This window comes from Aethalodelphis obliquidens, unplaced genomic scaffold (assembly GCF_003676395.1).
Source record: "Aethalodelphis obliquidens isolate GAN/ISIS:26980383/991018 unplaced genomic scaffold, ASM367639v1 scaffold24, whole genome shotgun sequence".
Lineage (NCBI taxonomy): Eukaryota > Metazoa > Chordata > Mammalia > Artiodactyla > Delphinidae > Aethalodelphis > Aethalodelphis obliquidens.
Genome location: NW_020837968.1, coordinates 7,661,434 through 7,686,229, shown reverse-complemented (window position 1 = coordinate 7,686,229; position 24,796 = coordinate 7,661,434). Strand labels below are relative to the sequence as shown.

General features: G+C 34.3%; 1 non-coding gene across 1 annotated transcript; it reads right to left on the bottom strand.

Annotated features, from left to right (window-relative positions):
- Positions 1 to 23,197: 23,197 nt before the first annotated feature.
- On the bottom strand, positions 23,198 to 23,279 carry LOC113628692 (small nucleolar RNA SNORD79). Its single transcript, XR_003436185.1, has one exon. It is a non-coding gene; the product is annotated as a small nucleolar RNA SNORD79 (small nucleolar RNA).
- Between the last annotated feature and the right edge of the window lie 1,517 nt (positions 23,280 to 24,796).

Here is a 24,796-nt window from a genome sequence, read left to right as displayed (position 1 = left end):
TCTCATCTTTCATTTCTGATTTTATTTGTACCCTTTCTCTTTGCTAGTCTAGCTAATGCCTTGTTGATTTTTTTTTATTTTTTGAAGGAACCAGCTTTTTAGTTTCATTGATCCCTTCTGTTGTTTTTTCTAGTCTATTTTATTTATTTCTATTCTTTTCTTTATTATTTCCTTTCTCCTAACAACTTAGGGCTTTGTTCTTTTTCTAATTCCTTTAGGTGAAAAGTTAAAATGTTTATTTGGAATTTTTCTTCTTTCTTGAAGCAGGCCTATATTGCTATGAACTTCCCTCTCAGAATCACTTTTGCTACATCCCATTGATTTTGATATGTCATATTTCTGTTCTCATTTGTCCCCAGGTATTTTCTGATTTCTCTGCCAATTTCTTCAATGACCCACTGGTTATTCAGTAGCATGTAGTTTGATATCCATATTTTAGGGATTTCTTTTCATTTTTTTTCTTGTGATTGACTTCTAGCTTCATACAATTGTGGTTAGAGAAGATGCTTGATGTAATTTCAATCTTTTAAAATTTATTGAGACTTGTTTTTGTGACCTAACATATGATCGATCCTGAAGAATGTTCCATGTGCATTTGAGAAGAACACATATTCTTTTGGATGGAATGCTCTAGATATAGCTACTAAGTCCATTTGCAAATTGTGTCATTTAAGTCTACAGTTTCCTTACTGATTTTCTGTATGGATGATTTATCTGCTGATGTAAGTGGGCTGTTAAAATCTCCTACTATTATTGTATTGCTTTGAAATTCTCCTCTTAAGTCTGTTCCCCACCAGGGAAGCCCATATTTTAAAGCAAAATAATGTTATATTATTTTTAATGTACTTAGTAAAAATATTTCTAAAAATTCTTAAATATTCTAATAGATCTAATTACAGCTGCTAAATATTTCTGGGGTTTCATATATGTTTAAATAATTACAGTATATATACACTATTTATATCTAAATACATATATAATCTTAATGCCTTATCAAAATAAAACATACATTCAAAACTATTATCCCAGAGAGTTTTGGGAAGATGGCAGAATAGGAAGCACCAGGAATGTGTTTTCCTACCTAGCAAGAAATTGCACTGGCAGAATCTGCCTCATGTATCTATTTGGAACTCTAGAGTCTATTAAAGCCTTGCAACTCCCAAGGGAAAGACTTGAAGGTAAATTATGGTCAACTTCAGTGCTTAACACAGTAGCAACTACCCATCCCCCACTCCCATGCCTTGGCAAACAGCTATACACATATTCTGGGGCAACCTGCACGGAGTTTGCTGGAGTCAGAATGAACAAAGTAACCCTGTCAAACAAATATCAGGGATCTGTGCTCTGAACATTGTCTGTGGCTTCTGATCACAGAAGTATAGGCAAAGAAAGGATAGTCATTACTTTTGCATTTCCTCCATTGTCAAAAGCCCCTCATCCTATGGCTAAATGACTTTCAGAGGACTTAAAGGTCCATCTTTTAAGTCCTCCTCTTTTTTCTCTTTTTCTGCTTTTAGGAGCCAGACATTAAAGATTAGGTCATTCCAAAGCACCTAATGTTCAAGGAAAGTTACCACACATGGCCAGGGAAAGGTACAGGTTCAGAGAAGAGCCAAGAAGACCATAGTTTACACCTTAGGCTGATGCTAGGCACAGAGACAGAATACCACAATCAAAAATTAAATTAAGTTAAATTTAAAAATAGCAAACCCCGGGGAAGGAGGAGAATCTGAATTCCAGAGTTAACACGTAATTAGATTTCAATGTCTGGTTTTCAACAAATGATCATAAGACATACAAAGAAGGTGAAAAATATGGCCCATTCAAAGGAGAAAAAATAAATCAACAAAATGTGCATGAAAAGAACTTGATAGCAGATCTACTACACAAAGACTTTAAAACAATTGTTTTAAAGATGCCCAAAGGACTAAAGGAAGTCAAGTACACAAAGCCAAGAAGATGATGTACGGACAAAGCTGAAATATCAATAAAGAGAGAGAAAAACTTTTAAAAACTTCTGGACCTGAAAAATACAATAACGGAAATGAAACAAATAATCACTAGAGGGATTCAAAGGCATATTTGAGCAAACAGACGAGTCAGCAAACTTGAAGATAAGATAATAGAAATTTATCAGTTCTGAAGAACAGAAAGAAAAAAGAAGAAAAGTAAATGAAGCACTGTGCCTGAGGGACATGAGCAAGTAGACCAACATATACATGTGGGAGTCTCCAAAGAAGAGGGGGAGAAAGGGCAGACATCATTTTTGAAGAAATAATGGATGAAAATGTCCCCAATTTTATGAAAGACATGAATAGAAACATCTAAGAACTGAAAAAAAAAACCTCCAAGGAGAAAGAATTCAAAGAGTTCCACACTCAGATAATTATAATCAAATTTTCAAAAGTCAGTGACAAAATGCCTCTTGAAAGCAACAAGAGAGAAGTGACTTGTCACTATGAAATTCAACCATGATTTTTTCCGTTAGCTATGTAAAATGCAATAAACCTTCTCTATATCTTTAGAGTCAAGTCATTAGTTTTTCCTAAGATAGCTTTTCTAGTTTCATAACTCTAGAGATATCTTTTTTTTATTATGTGTTCAAATATTATCTAATAGTTGCTGAAATATTCCTCCACTATTATCTCCTCCCATTTTATCTGGACCGTATCTTTCTTTTCTCTTTTCGTACCTGTCTTGATCATTTTGAACATTATCTTTGATTCATATTTAACAGTGCAGCCCTTTGTCCCATATGGGTGATTAGATCTTTAATATTCTTATGGCTTACCAATCATTCTTACTTCCCTTTGCACTCACAGTGAGTTAGAGTCTGAAGATTTACTTGCTACTTTTTGCTGTTCTTCCCTGAATAGCCAGTGTTGACAATAGAATTTACTAGATCTCTGGTCAGTCATGCATTCATTTGTCTTCTTTCTGTTTCAACATATTTCTATTATTATTTGAGTCATCTATCTGTTGATGGTCTGTCCCTATCTACATTGGTGGTCTGTCCCTATCTGCATAGATTGACATAGGTTTATAGTTTTCTCATGATAGATACCATGCATGAGTATGTGTAAGTATATATAATCAGTATATGTGTGTGTGTATCAACAGAAGTATTAAAAGATATACATCATATTATTAACACTCTTTATCCTAGGAAGGTTTTGAAAGAGATTTGGAGTGGAATGGGAAGGGATTATTAATTATTCCTGCATTTTCTCACTTAATAATCCCCTAAATATAATTTGTATATAAAATATATATTAAAAATAAAATGACAAGGCATAGCATATCACAAAATGTTTAAAGTAGCTCTTGGCTACTCTGTTCCCCAAATTAAAATTTTGGTACCACTCGAATCAGAATAAATTGGTATGATGATTTAAAATTCAGATTCCTTCTCCCCACCTCCAAAGTAGCTGAAATCAAATTTTCTGTATTCTTAAGATATTCTGAAGATGATTCTTACATAAATTAAAAATTAGAGACCATGTTCTCCGAGGTGATATGGCTTGCATTATTTTCTAAGGCCGCCTTGATGGCATTTTGGCATTTTTACTTTTACTACTTCTATGTATAAAGTATATATTTATACAAATATTTGTGTTTAATTATATACCAAATTTTACCTCAGATCACCTTGACAACCAAAGAAGGGACAAACAATAAAATGACATGTACATTTCTTATGCTGTATATTCATGTTTAGTTCTCATCACTTCACTAAAATTCAGTTTGTCTTTCTCTTTCTGTTTTACTTTAGTTCCACAAGACACACAAAAATGCATATTTTAGTAGTGGTTGGTTGATTGTGAAATAGTTCTCATAGATCAGAATTTGATTTCTGGTGTAGGCAGTTCAAGGAATCATTTATCATACATTGTGCAGGTGTTCATCAGGAAAGCGTCATACTCTAGTGGAAAGAACAGCTATTCTCTCAAGATCTTTCAAGTGCAAAATTACATTAGGGACAATGATAAGAGATTAAGTGGCCATAAGTGCCATCTTTATGTATTATGTTATAAGCAATAACATAAGCAATAGAAATGACCCTTACAGTCTCTATGTTCTAAGCAATAGTGTATAGTCCTTTCAAAACTATGCAGAATGCTCAGCATTTCCAGAGAGTATCACATAACTGGGCAGATTCACACTGGCCTCTCAAAATTGTTCCACAATTCTTGTCTTTTTCCTAGTCATCATCATCTTCAGATTTCTAAAATTACTATTTCAAAACTCTTTACATCTCAAATCCCCTAGCTCTAGCTTTGCCCTTAGTATATGACCTAATTTTCTACTTCATATAGAAAACTGAAATCCATGACCAGTAACTACTTTAATTCCCCTAAAATCTATCCATTTGTACTTAGATAGTGATATCTTGTTTATAGACAAAACAACAAGATTTTCTGATTTAGATACTACCCATTCATTCCTGTCACAGAACAATTTCTTATAAGGTTTGGGGTTTAACTATATCCTTTTCTTTTCCTTATCTCCCACTGGGTACACAATACATTGCAATCAGGGATAGAACTCTACCAATCCAATGAAAGATTTCTTTAAAGTTCCAAATGACTTCCATGATATTAAATTGAATAGGAACAATCAAAACTTCATCTTGCTTGATTCTCATCAATGCTTCATATGTCTGACAACTTCTTCTACCTAAATTATGACCCTTATTTTTACTGTGACACTCAACACTCTTTATTTCTTATTCACTGTCTCCTCTTTGTTTCTTAAACGCTATTATGACTCATATTTCTGCCCTAGGCTCCCTGCTTTCTTAATATACAAGACTCCTTTAAGAACTCCATCCACTTCATTGGTGTAAATACCACTTAGCCTCTGTTGTGTGTAATAGAAGTAGTAACAGCATAGCACCCTATAACCAAAACAATGATAGTATTGCATAATATCCATATGTACTTTGAAATTGTCAATGGTTGCCTGCAATTAGATCATTGAATCTCAAGATGTGCATCTCTTAGTGCTATGAGAAAGTGAAAGAAAAAAAAAGGTCCAAAAGAGTCCTGTGTGATTGAAACCATCAAGAGCATATCACTTATATATGAGATATGAAGTAGGATAGCAACTTTGTTGTTTGTATGTGTATGTTTATATATACGTATGTGTATATATCAAACACATCATTTCTCTTAAAAAGAGCAGTTCTAGGGAAAGACACATACACACACACACACACATGCACACACATGCCCACATACTAAATTATATAAAACACAATGTGAAATGGGCAATGAGTGCAAGGTAATAGAATTAAAAAGAGAAGATCCTAACCTAGTCTAGGGAAATTGGGAAAGGCTTACTGTGTTCATATTCAATATTTAAATCATTCACATTGATCTCCTTTTAAAAGAATGTATCTTTTCAAATGAAGACAACAGATATTTAATAGATATTAAAAAAAATTTAGGGAGTATAAGTAGCAACCCTGCTAACTGAGTACATTGGGGAACAAAGAAAAGTGAAGCTGACTTCTAGGTATTTTTGTTGATGAACCATTGGCCCTTAAAATGTTCTTCATTACTTTGATACTATAGACACTGTTCTGTAGTTATATTAGTCTTATAATTTTGGTTATTTCATAGACATTATAATCACAACTTTGTATTCAAATTCTAATATCTTAATTTGTTTCCCTCTACTTTTGTCCCAGTTTCCTTCTACGTATCAGATAGGACTGTTTTCTGATTTAAAGTGCCTAATATTAATAGTGTTCAATCCCAGCAAATGATACTGATGGTTTTGGAAAAGTTTTACCAAGCTGATTTCGGCTGCCTATACTTATCCAGATAATTTGCATAGGCTATCTGCTATAGTTCCTATTCCCCAGGCTTTCACAGGCATTGCTTTCTATACATTAAGACTGTAATCTGCTCATTATGTCTTACTTCACCACTATTTCATCACCTTCTTGGCTACAGTAGAACCCGTTCTCAGACCCAACTGCACACACACCCATACTGCTGATAAACCTAAATTACCTGGTTATTCCTATCAATGCGTCACTCTGCTTTTCATTTTTTTTTTTTTTTTTTTTTTTTGGTGCGCGGGCCTCTCACTGTTGTGGCCTCTCCCGTTGCGGAGCACAGGCTCCGGACGCGCAGGCTCAGCGGCCATGGCTCACAGGCCCAGCCGCTCCGCGGCATGTGGGATCTTCCCAGACCGGGGCACGATCCCGTGTCCCCTGCATCGGCAGGCGGACTCTCAACCACTGCGCCACCAGGGAAGCCCTGCTTTTCTTTTTAGATTGCAAAATGTTGCTGCAACTAAACAAGAATATGTGTGTGGATGCATGGCCTCTTCAAATGTTATGTTTTCAGACTCTAATGCAGTATTACTGTTACTTGGAAACATTTTCATTGTTTCTCTTAATTCCTTAGTGAACTCCCTCACAGTAATCTCTCTCAACTATCTCTTATCTTTTTCCTAGGTTTCTCGGCTTTAAAGACTGTTGAGTTCACAATCCTTTCTCTCTCCTCCTAATGCATTAATAACAAAAAGATTAATCCACATAACCAGCTGTGTTTATACGTTTCATGATTTCTTTATATACTCATATTTCTTCCCTTAAAAAGTTTTCATTTAATCTAGAAAAAAATAAGACAAGAGCAAAAAACATGAGAAAATGAGCTTTAGGTCCAGAAACCTATATTATTGAGAGGGTCTGGCAGAGCTTGGAAGTCTAAAAGCTGAGGAGACAGGCATGACAGGAATCCTTGGTCATCAATGAGAAAAGGATCCCAGGGAGACCAAAAGTGGGAAGATAATCCTACATGACATGGTCTTTTATGAATCTGCCCCTATTACTTCTTTGACTTAATCTCCTCCCACACTACCCATTACAGATGATGCACTCACCTCTTCATTGTTCCTTGAACACGCCACACACACTCCCACAGTCTCTTTACTATTTCTCTTACCTCTGTTGGAATGTGCTTCCATAAACTGCAGAATTACTAACATTTTTAGTTCTTTTAGGTCTTTGCTCAAATATGTCCCCATCAGATGGACAGGACTTTCCGGATCACTGTAGGGTAAACAGCAACCCTCACCACATCCTCTATCTTCTTTATGAATTTATTCTACTTCACAGCACTTAGCACCATATGACATTACATATACATTTTTTTCTTTTTTTCCTTTCTATTTCCTGTCATTTGGATGAAAACTCCCTAAGGAGGAATCTTCTTCTTTATTGTTCACTCTTGAACCTCAGCTCCTGCAATAAAGCAAAATGCATGATACACATTCAATAAATATATTGAATGAGTCAGATAAGCCTGATACCCATGGTAAAGGGGCAGTTCAGGGGGTAAATATAAGCATCAGGAGCGCTGGAGGGAAGTAATCTTCCAAGCAAAGGGTAGAAATTCAGCTGTAGATGGTGAGCGAGAGTCTCAATCTGGAAACTGATTCGCAGGTAATGGGCTTTGACAATGAGAGATCTATTTTTCTGCCTGGTTCCTTATATAAGCAGAGATGGTGGCATTACACTTATACCCCTTAGCTGTGACTGCCTGCAGGTGAGTTTGTGTACTTTCTGGAACAAGGCTGAGGAGATGATGGTGCCCATCCCAGCATCAACATTAGAGCCTGGCATCAAATCCATCATCAATTATGATGAGAAAGTGTAGGAATGCCGCTCTCCTAGTAATGTAATCCCATTCAATTCCTGAAAGAATTGAAATTCCTTGCTAAAAAATTCAAACTGTGGGCTTCCCTGGTGGCGCAGCGGCTGAGAGTCTGCCTGCCGATGCAGGGGACACGGGTTCGTGCCCCGGTCCTGGGGACCCCACATGCCACGGAGTGGCTGGGCCCGTGAGCCATGGCCGCTGAGCCTGCGCTTCCGGAGCCTGTGCTCCGCAACAGGAGAGGCCACAACAGTGAGAGGCCTGCATACCGCAAAAAAAAAAAAAAAAAAAAAGAATTCAAACTGTTTTCTTGATTTCCAAATAGAAAGAATGCTGATATTCGGTACTTTCTCATGATCTATTTCTGTGGTCTATTGTCACTTTCTTCTCTCTCCACAAGAAAGCCTCACTCAGAGACATGAACATTTTGTAGATTTTTTTCCCCAAAAACCATTCGTACAAAACAGAATGGCTTCTGGTTCCTCTTGGCATGATAACAAACATAACTAGCTAAAAGAAGTTTAACTGATTTCGGAAGTTAAGTTCAATTCAGCTGATTATTCAAGCTGTCAGTCACCTGCTACTTATCACCAAGGTTCTAGGGTTCTCATTTGACAAGACTAAAATGATGAAAGGAAGACTGACTCTAGAATTAATTGTAAGGGACTAAAAGAAAACAAACATATTTCAAGAAACATACGCACAATATTTTGTGGTTTGCATACATTTGCTCAATTTACTTATGTTTCTACTTTCGTATCTTCTCAGTTTCAGTGGAATGTGGGGATATCGTGCCAGATTTAAATCCATCAACTGGAACTTTCCTTCAGTGACAGATACCTTGTGAGAAGGAAACCAATGAGTAGGTATTGAATTTTGAAAGACTTATATTAGAAAAGATTGTGAAAAGAATTGTTAAGAAAACGTGTTCCGTGTTATGTACTAAACGTTAAATTCATAGCATACAGTTCTACAGAAAAAGCTCTAACTAAAACCAGGAGGCAGATGGTGAAGTTGGAAGACAAACACAATATCGCAATGAAGACATCATAACAGCTGATGTAAATGTGGCGTTGCCTTTGTCAGCCTGTGTAGTTAAGCTGTAGCTGCCATTTTAAAGTTCTCTTGATGCTTTGCTCTACCAAGCCCTGCCATAATTTCCTGGAAAGATATTTTCCATACTAAACAAAGAAAGAAGCAAGATGTATGACTTTATGTGATGTTAGTGCTGAACATTTTAGGACTTTCTACTCAGTATAAGACTGTCTTCAAATTTTAAATGAAGTGACAACTTGGTAACTTCATAAGTGGGGACCCCCAAAAGGGTAATTTTTAGTGACTCTTAACTGTCTCTTAACTGGTTATGCATTTAAAAATAAGCCAGAGGAGAAATATCAAGTTTCTTGCCTTGTACTATGTGGACAAATCCTTAGGGCAGCTCTCGCTGTGCACTCTTATCCACAGTTTTGTAGATGAGTCTGTGATTACCACAGTTTTTGTAGCTAGAGACAGAAAGAACACAATTATGCTTTTAGACATTTGCCCAATACTAATTTTTGTTTGTTTGTTTTGAATTTGCCGCAGTAGAATTTGAATAATAGATTACGCACTTTCCCATCCATGTATTAAGTTCGGGAATGTTGCTCTGCTCTGTGAGTTTCTTTTCTTTATTTTTAAAACTTATTTGTTTATAGCTGTGCCACAAGGATTTCTGCTATAGTACGAAGAGAAGGCATTTTCATCAGCACATTAAAAAATATATATAATAATGATTTCACCTCATGGGAAAAAATCTTTGAGCCATTTTTTCCTAATAGCTAATGTTAAACTCCAGATATACTCTATATGTAACTTTCACTGCATTGCATAATTCGATATTGAATGAGACATGCACTGTACCCACCCCTACTTTCCTCAGGAAATAATTTTAGGGAGGGAAACCTAAAACAGAAATTATCAAGGGCATATGGACATAAAAGGAGAACCAATAAAACTTTCAGGCGCAAGTAAGTACTCAATGAGAAAAATTATGTTGATTATTCCCTAATACAACATGATTTTTTTTTCTATGAACAGTTTCTGTTTTAATGAGAAAGGACATTATTTACAGCAGACATTAGACTGAAGTTGAATATGTACTTTAAACATTCTCTGTAGCTTTCTTAATTTTGCATAAACTGTTTTGTGCAACTAAAAGTTTCTTCATTTTTTTCCAATCTCTATATTCTAATATATTTGAATACTTCAATTGTATATTCTGTTAATATTACTTGTAAAGTTTAGTATTTTTGGAATTGAGATTCCAATATTGTTTCCAAAGAGAGAAAAAGAAAACTAAAATGTTATTAATCATTGAAAGGCCATCAATGACATTTTATTTTAATGAACAAAATGTTAGTGACATATTGGCATGAAATAATTTATATATCTTTAGGACTTAGCATCCAGAGTTTCTTTTTTATTGAAGAAAATAGTTCTTCTCTATTATGCATTATGTTCATGCATTATGTTCATGTGGGTTTCAGAAAAGGATGCTTCCTAATATGAGAAATCCATTTACATTTTTAAATATGCAAAGGCAAATGAAAAGGTACTAAATTATTTAAATAATAATGTTTAGATGAGTGCATTTCTATCATACTGTCCTTTCTAGTTTGCCACAGAGCTGGGGTATTATAATCTTAGAATATTTCTGTGACTTAACCCTTGAATTTGATGGAGGAAACAGACTTTTAAGTATGTAAAATTAAACTTTCTACTTACCGAGGTTACGGTCCTATTTTTTCATAGGCATTCAATGTTGTAGGGAATAATGAATTTTCATTTTTTTAAGGTATTGAGTCCTTATTCTTAACAAAAACACCCAAAATATTCTTTAATTTTTAATTCTTAAGTACATTATAATCCCTAGGTATTCTTGCTTCTATTTTAAATGTTGAAACAATTTCATTTAATTAACATGAGGATGTGTTATTTGTTCTCATATATTTTAAACACTGTATTTCTCAAATTTAATTATTAATGTATCTTTGTCATTGCTTCTGATGATGCTCATTAATGCAAGTGGCAATTATTTTTCTAGTTCATATACTTCTTTTTCAAATAGATCTTCTCTGTGACTTATGAATATTATTGTTGGCACTCAATGGTTAGTGATCTATACATAATTAGCCTGCGTCTTCATTAATTTCTTTAAGAAATTAAGCTAATTACCCACATATTTATGTTTTCATTCATGTATTATTTCTACAGGAAATAAATACTGCTAACATGGTATTAATAAGATGTCTTTCCACAAAAAGCACTGGCATTTCAGTATAGTAAGATGAGTTTGAATTTGGATCAAGTTGGATTTGGACTTAACTACTTGTGTTGCAATTAAATAACTGTGTGGCATTTAGCAGGTTACTTAAGCCCTTTTTAATTCTACTCGCTTCTAAAAATGAAGATAGCTGTAATCATTTCCAAGAACTTTTGTGAGGATTTAATTAAAATCAAAATCATAAAAATCCTGGCACCAGTAGATATACTGCTACCATCCACCAGGATGCAAAGCCAAGAATCTCCTGAACTCTAGGGAAACCTATCTGAAATTTGTATATCTGACGTGTATTCAAAACTGCTGGGCTAACCTACAAAGCAGGCTGGTAGCAATGATTTATTTCCCATAATGCTGTTATTTATATCACCCTTTATGAACTTCTTTATAAACATTTTATTTTCAGAGAACTCAAGAAATAAAAGGTAGCATACCTTTATTTTTCCTCCACATGTTAAGCCCCTCAACTTGGAAACTATGAATTTTATAGTCAGGATAAGCCATATTAAGCTGAGACAACAAAATAAAAAGCATGTTCCTTCTTCAGGGACTTTCCTTATTCAATAATACTGTCAGCTATGCCTCCTTTGGCAGGCCACATGCTTGACCTCAATATTTTGAAATAATATCTTGACTTTTTGGGTTTTTTTTGCGGTACGCGGGCCTCTCACTGTTGTGGCCTCTCCTGTTACGGAGCACAGGCTCCGGACGCGCAGGCTCAGCGGCCATGGCTCACGGGCCCAGCCGCTCCACGGCATGTGGGATCTTCCTGGACCGGGGCACGAACCCGTGTCCCCTGCATCGGCAGGCGGACTCTCAACCACTGCGCTACCAGGGAAGCCCTGCTTTCTTCTTTATATAATGTATTCTATTTATATGGCATTCTACCAAGTATGTTTTAATTTCATACATTTTACCTTTTTAATTTATATTGAGAACACATTTTTTATATATTATGTTTGTACACAAGAGTATTTTTTAACTTTATAAAAAAGTTTGTGTTTTGGATAATCCTGAGAATTACTTTTTTCATTTAATGTTAAGTTGTTAAGACTTGTGCATATTTTTTCTGTGTTGCTATTATTTATTTATTTTGACTGATACATAATATTCCACTCTGGGACTATGAAAGACTATTCAGTCACTCTTTTGTCAATGAATATTTGCATTTTATTTGCAACTGTGACCGACAGGCACAGTGGATGTACTGCAGACATTTTAGTACAAGTCCCCTGTTTTTTTCCCTTGGAAATACACCAAAATATAAAATTCCTGTGTGTTTGATATCTCAATGTTCATATTTAGGAGGATTTGTCAGTTTTTCCAAAGACATTTTATCATCTTACTTGCCCATCAGTCTGACAAGATATTACATAGAATAATATCCTCTCCAACAATCTCTAGTAACTGTCTTTATGAAGTTTACTAATAAGATGTGTAGTGCTTCTGCAAGTGTTAGATTATCAAAAGATAATGAATGGAATAAGTAGCTAGATAAAAGCAGGGCATGTGAGGGCACGTGTTCAGTGTGCCCTGAACCCAGAAGTAAAGTTAATACACTATGTGCCTCTGCTGTCCAATAAGTAACTTCTTGAGAATACAGAGGTTGGGTATTCATTTAAGCACCCACTTCGATAGATTTTTCACCTACTCAATTCTAACAAAATTGCTTTTATCAAAATACAAAAGACACACCATTGTAAAGCAATTATACTCCAATAAAGATGTTAAAAAACAAAGGACATCCACATTGTTAACGTATCAATCTAAGGAAAACTTCTCAGCCCTCATCTTAATTTAGGAATCAGCTGCATTTGGTATAGTTGATTCCTCCCTCCTTTTTTGAACTTTCTTTGATAGAATCACAGAACTGGATACTTAACCTGTTTCCCCCCTCCCCTCAACATTTCTGATAATTACCCCTGGTCCTCTTTGGTGGCTTCTCTTCTTCTTGACTATTTTCTGTCAGAGAACCTCAAGGCTCGGGGCTTGACTTCCTCTCTTTTCCTGTCTGCACTTACTAACTTTTGTGTTCTTAATTTCCTGGTATTTAACATCACACTTGAGCACTAGGCATTATGCCCAGCACTCTCTGACTTCTCCACTTTGATGTCTATTAAGACTCTCAAAATTAATATATGCAAATTGAGCTATTGATTCTCCCCAGACCTGCTCTTCCGTCCAGTTTAAAGATAACTCCCTTTTTCTAGTTGTTTGGCTCATTATTCTTGGTGTCAGCTTTTAATTCTCTCTGTCTCTGTTGCTATGTCTCTCTTTGTGTCTCTCTTTCTCTTTTAAACACACCCCACAAATACACACACACACACACACACACACACACACAAGTTTCGACATCTGGAATGTATGAAAACTCTGTCATCTGCATCTTTAAAATGCAGTAATTCCAAATGGTGTTTTGAAATGCACCTTCCCGCGCTCACTACCCAATAACTATATTACTTCCTTCACAAGTGCAAAGCTCTACTGCAGAAATTTCTTGGGGAAATAACAAGAATTACTATAAAATCTTGTTTCAGGGATCTTCAAAATTACCAAATAGCTCTATTCTCTCCTGGTCCAAGCTTCTGTCATTGCCTTTCTTTCAAATAAGTCTCCACACAGCAACCACAGTATGCAATTAAAAATCTGAGCCGTATCACAGCACTTAAAAAAATGATAAAACACTTCAGTGACTTTTCACTCAAGTAAACTCAAAGTCTCTGGCTTGACTTACAAGACACTGTAGGATCTGGATCCCTATTAATTTTTGAATCTTTACAATTCCTGCTATTCTTTCTTACCTTGTTTACTTCTTTTCTCTCACGTTAGACTTAAGCTCCATGAAAATGGACAACTTTGCACCGCCTTTATCTCCAAGAGTTGAATTCATTTGGCAGATTGTAAGTGCTCTGCAAATATTTTCAAATAAATGAATTATTTAAAATATTTTTCTTTGAATGTATGTATATTAAAGGCTTTTAAAAATCATATCTTTTATTCAAGAGAAAAGATTTGTCTAGAGAATCCTTTTTGTTTTGATTTTGTTGTATTTAATTAGATTAGCTCTGCTAGTGTAAATGTTAATGTAGGAAACTGTAAGCATTTCCTAAATTTTAAAATAAAATGCATGGGGTTCAAACATCTGCTCTTTTAGGAGCAAAAGAAGAACAAATGTATCTTCTATTTTTTAAATATTGTATACATGTGATATGGAATCTAATTTTTTCCCTCAATACCTAAACAACTATCCCTGAATACTTTTTAAAGCCATTCTTCATTTCCTTATGATTTTTTTAATGAGTTCACTTCAATGACAAGACTTGTAACTATATTAGCAATTGCTTTTAGAATACCGTGTGTTCCTCTAAATACCTTGCAAAATAACACAACATTAGCAGTATAATTTCCTCATAAACAGCCACTAATTTGATTTGTTAACTTGATTGATTTCTGACTCTCAACCTATAATTTCATTCAGTATAATAAATCCTATTCGACTTTTGTGGGGGGTTTATACCATATGTTATGAATTTGATTTGTTGATCTTTGAATCAGGAGTCCGTACCTGTACTTTTGGTTAGATGGGTCTATAGAATCCTTTTACTGGTTTGATTCTGTTGTTGTTTCTTCAGTCTTCATTATTTTAGCTCTGCTACTGTACATTTTGATGTTGAAGGCTTCAAAAATTTTGTAAATTTTAAAACAAAATTGATGGAATTTACCTATTCTGTGAAATTTGGAAGAAATGAGAGTATACTTTTTTTAAAGTAGTAACTTAAAGGTATTTTCAATTTCTTCTAAAGTTTTTTTTTTAAATACACGTTTTTTCATTGAGATAATTCTTGATAACAGGAGCCAAATATTTAATTTTTCTCTTGAAATAAATGTGGTTAACTTGAAAAGTTGTTAATATACGTTTGATCACTTCTAATTTTAAAAAAAAAAATAATGCTTGGAAGAGCAGTGGTCATGGGCATTTAGTCCAGAGAGCAGAAGTTTACCTTGTTTTACCTGGAAGAGCGCAAGTATATGGACCCAGATTATTCCACAGGAATATAGATAAAAAGCATGAAATACATTTTAAAAACTAAAGTTGTTTTTGATGTATTTGTGTGAGAACAAAGGAAAAGCATTAAAAATGTAGTTGTCATGGTCACTTTTGGAAGATATTACATCAGATACAAATAAGCACAAAGAGAGAGATTGTGAGGAATAAAAGCCTCATCTGGCTCAGAGTGGAGAGGGCCTCACAGTGTGAGGACAACCTCATGCTACATACGCCTGCTATTGTCAGGGCATGGCCCTCTGCATAAAGGATATTATTATTAATGAGACTCCAAGTCTCAATAAGAAAGTAAAATGCTGCTAGCCTCCAAACAGAATAATTGACTTATCAGGCAATAAACTGTGTGCCTTTTATAACATGTGCAATTATATTATCACTCTATAAGTTTTAAAATTTGTTACATTTAAAACTAAAATAATTTCAAATTTTAAATAAAATCAGTATCTTAGAGAAATAAATTTCAATATACACCACCATACATGTGTGTGTGTGTGTATATATATACACACACACATTGTGTATATATATATATATATATATATATATATATATATATATACACAATGATATACATATTTATGTTGTCTAAATGCTTCCCTCAGACAACCTAGCATTCTTCTCGTATTTGTAATTAAATTTTCTCTATATTAGTTTGGGCTTTTCACCTCTGACATTAGGATACACAAATAAATAATAAAAGAAAAATATTATAACAGTGTTATTTTAATAAAGTTTATTAAGAACTTTTCAGGTAAAATAAATTACTGAAAAATTTCACCTTCAAAATCAAGGATAAATGGTAAAGATAACTTCTTCATTACCTTAAGAACTCTGCTTTCCATTATTACAAATAAATTTCATTTCTTACAATATTCTATTGGGAGCATAAGCTCCCCAATATATGAGCTTTATTGGCATGTAAATAGTGAAGATTATTGATGTTAATGTCACATGAAGTTATTAAGCAAAGGAACAAAAGCACCGGCAGCCTTCAGGGCCTTCTAAATCTTATAAGATCATGCAAATGATGACACAGAGGTGATAGAGAGAGATACTAACATTATTTGGAAAACAGTTTTCATTTATAGTATCATGAACCAACTGTTAAGGTGTTGATGGGCCTAGATATTATTTTCCACTGGGGTCCACATCTTTGCATGTGAAAAAAAAGTGAGTGAGGGCGCTGGAGAGAAATCACTATTATTATTCTTGGATAATTTAGTGAGAGAAATATGAAGAGGACCAGAGAATGATAATAACACACGTCACTCTTCTTTGAGGAAGGAATCCCATAAATTCTGTTGTATACTTTCCCTATAATTATAAATTACTTGATTTAAAGTTAGATGTGATTATTAAATATAACTTAATATTTGTTAATTTTAGCAGGTTATATAAACCGTCTCTATTAAGTTTTCTGTTTTGTTTCAACATATTGTTCTTCTCATAGGAATTTGTTTTCTGCAAATCCAAGAATTTCACTATAGAAATTTAAAGGCATTCCAGGTTTAGCTGATCTATCAAACATGCACATAAAATTGGAGGAAAGGAGATGTGCTATCAATGTCAAGCGTCAAGGATACTGATAAGGGTCACATTGACATATTTTATGTTCAGCTTGTGAGCAAAGATGCCAGTAAATTCTGACAGGAAGCAGCAGTACTTTTGCTAAATTGCTATAATAAATTGTTAAGCTCTTTTAAAAGCTGGGAAGTATTGTGGGTGGGGGGATGTGTAATCCTGAACTTTATGACTTGTGAAAATTAGCTATAAATTTAGGGAACGAAAGGAACAGCAAGAGCAAGGGTGTTGTGTTGTTTTTCTTTTCTTTTTTTTTTTACAAACTACACTTGGAAAATATTTAATCTTCATTTTGTAAGTCCTTTAAAATAACATTTAATTAGTTAGCATACATTCTGATAAGGGACAGCAGTGAAGTCAAAATATTTTTTATGTGAGATAATATATTTTAATACATATAGTTTAAATTTTTTCTTTTCATTTCGAGCCATCTCTAAATTGTGAAATAAGTAAGTGAATAATATAAATATAAATGTTCTTATAATTAAAGCGTACAATGAATGCCACTGTAAAAGGTAGAATATAACCTTGAGTTTGTCTCTCTCTCTATATAGAGACCCTTGTAAAAAAAGATAATATATCCATATGTATTTGAATTTTAGTTTGTAAAGTAGGGTCTACTATGTCTCAACACATATTTTATTAATTATTTGTGTTATGCCATACTGAAGGGATGCATCTGGTTAATTGACTATGTATGAGTCATTAATTTACCACATGTAATTAATAATAGAATTAAAGGATATGGTATTTATAGATAAGTAAACTAAGTACTAAGGAAATTAACTGACTCTCCTAATATCAAATTACATATTCTCAGAGCATAATACCCATTTTTCAACTCAGAATTTTATTCTCACATTTTAAATGACAATTTTAATAATTTAAATAATATTTTAAAATTGTATACTTTAATATAATCCTTTAATAATTTAAAAGGTAGTGCTGTAAGCATTTTATATAATTTAATGTTTAAAGGTCTGGGACTAAGAACTAACTAGAAAATGAAACTGTGAGGAAAATCAGTTGATCATGGTATGCTAAAATCAAAGGGGAATGGTGTCTTTGAAAGAGTGTAGGATCAACTGCATTAAATCCTACTGTTAGGTCAAGCAAGATGAGAATGGATTCCGTACTCAGTCTATGGATGTCACTGCGATTTTGAAAAATGAAGTTTTGATTGAAGAATATGGAAAATATTGAAACTGACTAAAGAGGATCGTGGGAAAAGCGGAAGTTGAAACTGAGTCTAGACAATCCTTTGGATGACTTTTTTCTGAAGAGGGAACTAGGCAGAAACAAAATTAGGGTTGAAATGGATGTTTTTTGTATGCAATGGGAGAAATTAAACTGCACACATTTAAAGTACATTTGTTTCAAAATAAGTGTACTCCAGGAAAGCAAAACCATAATCAAGAAAAGGAATATATGCATCACCCCAAGCGTATCCACATGACTCAGTGATCCCTTCTTACTTCTCCCAGACTCTCTCTTACATCCCCAGGCAACCACTGTTCTGCTGTCTGTTGCTAAAAATATTTTGGGATTTCCTACAATTTTATATAATGGAATCATACCATATGTATTCTTTTTTTTTTTTTTTTTTTTTTGGTCTGGCCTCCTTCATTCAGCTTAATTATTTGGCATTCATCAACGCTGTAGAAATCAATAGTTCATTCCATTGTATTGCTGGTAGGGATATATGACAGCTTGTTTGTCCTTCTATAAATTGATGTTTGTCTGGGTTCTTTTCAGTTTTTTGACTATTACAAATAAAACTGCTATGGACTTTCTTGTACATGGACTTGTGCTTTCTTTCCTCATGTTTATTAAATGCCTAGAAGTGAATAACTGGTGAATCATAAGGTAGGTATAAGATTAACTTTTTTAGAATCTGCCAAGATGTTTTCCAAAGTGGTTGTACCATTTTACATATTCACAAGCAATGTATTAGAGTTCCAGTTATTCTATATAGTAGTCATCACCTGGTATGATCAGCCTTTTAAATTTCACCCATTATAATATATGGCTAGCAACATCGCATTGTGGTTTTAATTTGAATTTCCCTAAAGACAAATTATATTGTGCATCTTTTCTTTTCTTTTCTTTTTTTTTGCGATACATGTGTCTCTCACTGTTGTGGCCTCTCCTGTCACGGAGCACAGGCTCCGGACGCGCAGGCTCAGCGGCCATGGCTCATGGGCCCAGCCGCTCCGCGGCATGTGGGATCTTCCCGGACCGAGGCACGAACCCATGTCCCCTGCATAGGCAGGCAGACTCTCAACCACCGCGCCACCAGGGAAACCCTATAGTGTATATCTTTTCATGTGATTATCTGCTCACTGTGGCAGGCAGACTCTGAGATGGCCCCAGTTATCCCCACATCTTGTTATATTTCATGCCTTTGTGTAAAATCTCCCTCCTTCTTTTTTTTTTTTTAGCATGGAGGTGATTTTGTGACTTAATTCTAATCAACAGAATACAGAAGCTCATGTGACAAAGAGCTGAGGGTAACCTCTGGCCAACAACCAGCAAAGAAAGGAGCCCATCAGTTTGACAACTGCAGGAAACTGAATCCTGCTAGCAACCACCTAAATTTGGAAGTAGATATTTCACCCAGTGAGTCTTACAAGAGACCCCCAGCCCTGGACAATATCTTGACTGCAGTCTAGTGAGAGGCTCTGAAGCAGAGGGCCCAGCTAAGCCATTGCTAATATTCTCAACCCACAGGTACTGTGAGATGATAAAGGTATTTTGTTTAAACTGCTAAGTGCGTCAACATTACTATGCAATAACAGATAATAATGCACAATTGCTGTTATTTTCTTGGGTGAAAACTTTGTTCATATCTTTTGCCCATTTTTTAATTGAATTGTTTTTTGTGTGTGTTTTGACAGTACATTATTCATTCTTTTTATTTATTTATTTATTTGGTTTGCTGGGCCTTAGATGTGGCACATGGGCTCCTTAGTTGCGGCATGCGAACTCTTAGTTGCAGCACGCATGTGGGATCTAGTTCCCTGCCCAGGGATCAAACCCGGACCCTCTACATTGCGAGCGAGGGGTCCTACCCACGGCGCTACCAGGGAAGTCCCCATTATTCATTCTTGATACAAACCCTTTATAGATATTTCCTTTGCATATAATTTCTCCCAGCCTAAGGCTTGTATTTTCATTATCTTCATAGTGACTTCCAGAAAAAAGATATTTTTTAACTTTTATAATGTCTAATGTGTCCATTTTTTATTTTATGAATCATGCTTTTGTGGCTCTACTGACTGATGATCGACCAAAGATTACACTGTAAGTACTTAGGGATGAATTTCAAGACCCATATTGTCAGAATATACCCTGTACTCACTGAATTCAAATTTAGCAATACAGATTCCTTGTGAGTGTCTGCATTAAAAATAAATGTTTGTAATACCAGAAACCATAAAATTCATAGAAGAAAACATATGTGGTAAGTTCCTTGACATTGGTATCAGCAATGACTTTTTGAATCTAATTCCAAAAGCAAAGGCAACAAAAGCCAAAGTAAACAAGTGGGACCACATCAAACTAAAAAGCTTCTGCACAGGAAAGGAAATCATCAACAAAATGAAGAGGCAACCTATTGACTGGGAAACAGTATTTGCAAATTATATATCTGACAAGGGGTTAAATACAAAATACATTTAAAAAATAAAACCTCATACAATGGAATAGCAGAAAACAAACAACCTGATTAAAAAATTAGCAGGTATCTGAATAGGTATTTTTCCAACGAAGACATACAGACAACTAACAGGCACATGAAAAGATGCTCAACATCACTAACCAGAGAAATGCAAATCAAAACCACAATGAGATCACCTCACACCTGTTAAATGGCTATTATAAAAAAAGGTAAGAGATAAATTTTGTCGAGGTTGTGGAGAAAAGGAAACTCTCGTGCACTGCTGGTGGGAATGTAAATTGGTGCAGGTACTGTAGAAACCACTATAGAGGTTCTTAAAAAAATAAAAATAGAATTATCATATGATACAGCAATTCCACTTTGGGGTATTTATGTGAAGAAAATGAAAACACTAATTTGAAAAGCTATGTACACCCCAATGCGCATAGCAACATTATTCACAATAGCCAAGATATGGACACACACAACTGGAGTGTCCATCGATAGATGAACAGATAAAGAAGATGCGGTGTATGTATATGTACACACATGCACACAATGAAATACTAGTTAGCCATAAAAATGAGTGACATCCTGCCATTTGTGATAACATGGATGGACCTTAAGGGCATTATGCTAAGTGAAATAAATCAGACAGAGAAAGACAAATACCATATGAACTCACTTACAGATGTAATCTAAACAAACAAATAAACAAACAACAACAACAAAACAAGCTCATAGATAGAGATAACAGTTTGACAGTTGCTGGGAGTGGAGCTGGAAGTAGGAGGTAGATGGGCAAAATTGGTGAAGGGAGTCAAAAGGTACAAACTTCCAGATATAAAATAAATAAGTCATGGGGATGGCAAGTACAGCATGGGGAATATAGTTAATAATACTCTATTGTGTATTTAAAAGTTGCTAAGAGAATAAATCTTAAAGTCCTCAAAAAAAAGAAAACAAAGAAAAGAAGATTTCTATAACTATACATGGTGACAAATGTTAACTAGACTTGTTGTGAACATGTTGCAATATATACAAATATCAAATCATTATGTTGTACACCTGAAGCTAACACAGTATTATATGTCAATTTTACCTCAATAAAAATTAATAAATAATAAAATAAAATGCTTGTTGATTAATTTTTTAACTGTTTGGATAGAAGAAAAGAGATTATGCTAAATGCTTTAACCTTATGTTTTTATATATTTTATTACAATTTTAGCAAAAACATCCATTGTAGATAACACTGGGTAGGTAAAAACAAATTTAGTTTTTAGTCTTGACTAGAAAATGATTTATGAATTATGCCCTAAAATTTTTATGCAAAATATTTTGAAATATCTGAATGAAATTTTTCTTTGATAAGATCTAGATCACCAAATATCTAACCCACAAGTAATGTGATTTCAGCCTCAGATTTATGTAATTATGAGTAATTTTTAGTATATTATTAATTAAATAATACCATTTACATCATCTTTAAGGATCAAAATGTAAACTATTCTACCTTGATTAATTTTCTAACTGACAGGTAATACAGTGTTTCCCACAAGTAGATATTATTCGTGAATCTGACATTATTAAACTTTAGTCTACAAAAATGCAGTTTTGAAATAGAGAATTATTTTTAAAAATCATAAAATGGAACTGTGTTCAGAAAATAATGTAGTTCCAAATGTACTAGTTAATTCTTTACAAGAGTAATTGGGGTTTTTTTGTGTACTTTCCTTAAAATGGTAGATTAAAAATTAAGAAGTGGATTTCATGTCATTACAGGTAAGATCTGACATGTCATTAACACACCCAGAGGAGTTTATGACTAAAAATGTGCATACGTTTTTAGCTATGTAATGAGCAAATTTTCAGATGAGAGTCTAAGCAAACTGCAAATAAACCTGTCATATATTTTTCTACCAAAAAGAAAAAAGTATTTGTACTTGAAAGGTCAAGAGCAATGCTAGCTAACAGTATTGCTCTGGAGATCACTTTATTCTTCAATTGTGTTTTTGTAGCCTGTAACCCTGAAGCTCTGACCTTAGCTGGATGAACAATGAGTGGAAATGGCACCAAAGCAGCTGATCTATAGCTAGGAAGTGGCCTAATCATTTTCTTGTAACTACTTGATTATAAAAAGACCCTATAATAGAGAATGACTATTAAAAAAAAATTCATTCGTAAAGGAGTTCAAATCTCAAACAGGGAAGAAAGTAGATGATGCGAGAATGTAGAAGTGAAGAGAAGAAAGTTAGCTGAAACCATGACTCATCAGAGTCCATGAAATAAACAGAAATGTAAGGAGAACTTTGAAGGGCTGTGGGCTGAATCCACTGAATTGTGGGATGCTAGGGGAAGCAGCTGCAGTCTTGGTCTGGAGGTTTGCTAAAGATACATCTTTTTTTTTTTTTTCTCTCCATGATCTTCAAGCTCCTGAGAAACACCATCATGTTTTATGTCTGGCTAAATAGTGATTCAAACTGTTCAAAGTGAGAACATTTTCTGTTCACTTACTTTCCTGTATATTCTTTGAAAAACTCTAAAAATTAAAGTCATCTGAGGATGTGTCTTCACTGCAACCCCCCAAATTCCAAGTGACTTAGCCAGACACCTCATTAATTTTCATTAGAGAGTTCAGCAAAGTTTACTTATTTAGGACATTTGCCATGTGAAATTTAGACAAAAAGCAGGCAACAAAAATGGCTGTGTTGCCAAGCCACTAATCATAATTTCTAGGATCAGTCAACTATACTCCTTACTTTTACTGCCTAAGGGGGACTCAGGACGTGCAGATTGCTGAAAAACGTACTGCATGGGTGCCTCAGTGCAGCCAGAAGGCATTCATCCATTTCTGACACCCCATCACCTTTGTGTTCTATAGTTATTTTATTTATTTTTTTCACTGTTTCAGTTTTTAAACATCTTCAGTGTTTTTCAGAGAGATTCCCATCTGCTTAATTTAAAAAATCATCACTAACCGTAGTTGTCTTATAATTAAAGCAAAGTCTACTCAAATTATTTTTGAATTCATATGTTGAGGGATATATCTTTTAACTTGACAATCAGCACTTAAAAAAAATCGTCAGACGAAGTTGTATTTCTCATGTTTTTATAACAACAGCAGTAGTAACCACACTAACACGGCTGCTCTTTTGAGCTATTACCTTTTGCCAACCTCTCTGCACTCAGTGCCAAGGGCTTTATCAACATTGTCTTACTTAATCTATACAAACATCTTTGAAGCTCAGCATTATTACCGATATTTTACAGATGATGAATCTGAAACTTAGAGCAGGTAAATAGTGTGTTCGGTGCAGTACAATTATTAAATGGCAGTGCTATCATTGAGCCCAGACTGGTTTGACCTCCAAGCTCTTGCTCTTAACCACCTCATTATCCTGACTTCACGCTTTGTAAAGCATGATATGTTATCATGTATGCGTTCCTTTGGTTGGCTAATTCAAAATTATATGGAGTAGGTCTTCCTAGTGTTATCAGCATCTTACAGATAATAAAATCAAGACATAGAGATTACACCAAAAACACAAAATTATTTGTTGAACCATATCAAAGAGTTTAAGAAAAACTTTTGATTACTATGGTTTGCCATTAGCTTTATGTGATTTTTTTTTCCTTTTGGCATAATGTTATCTACTAAGATATATTCTAGGGTAAAAAATGAGGGACAATGAAAAAGTTTCGAGATAAAAAGGCAAATGATCACTTTGGCATTGATTAAAAACAATAAGAGTAATTGGGAAACTTCTGTGAATTATTTGATCTATTTAGATACCAATGATTTTTGGTTTAGATTTTTTTTCCCCAGTACTTACACGTGGCCACATGCAGCTATTTATTGTACATTTACATTAATTACAATGAAATAAAATTTTAAATTCAATTATTCAGTCACACCAGTCATATTTCAAGTCCTAAAAAGCCACATGTGGGTAGTGGCTAGCATATTTCAGAACACAAATAAAGAACATTTTCAGCATCAGGAAAATATGTACTGCAAAATATTGGTCTAGACACTTAAGCATACGTAGAAATGCCAAAGTGGGTTAAGATGTTATCAAAAGCTAATCCTCAGACTTGGTATTAGACAAATACATATGTTATCAATGTGCTGCTTACAAAAATATAAACCTAAATTTTTGTATTCGGTGATTTGAGCTTTAGTTTTGACTGAAAATGGAAAAGAGTCGCAGTTCTAATTTGTTTATTAAAGATTTTTAAATGCTAGATTTACATAATTATGTAAGTTCTGTATGCAGGTAGAAAACTATAGTAGCAATCCTTTAAGAATATTTTTTCCCCAAAAATCATGGTATCAAATAATGTCTATACAATACATCATTTAAGCTTTACAATAAAGTAGCTTTATCCTCAAATGTTAAAAAATTGAGGCTTAGGAAAATGCCCAGCACCCAGTTGATAAATGGTAGGTCTAGATGCAGGGAATTAGACTCAGATCTTAAATATACTAAATATACTCT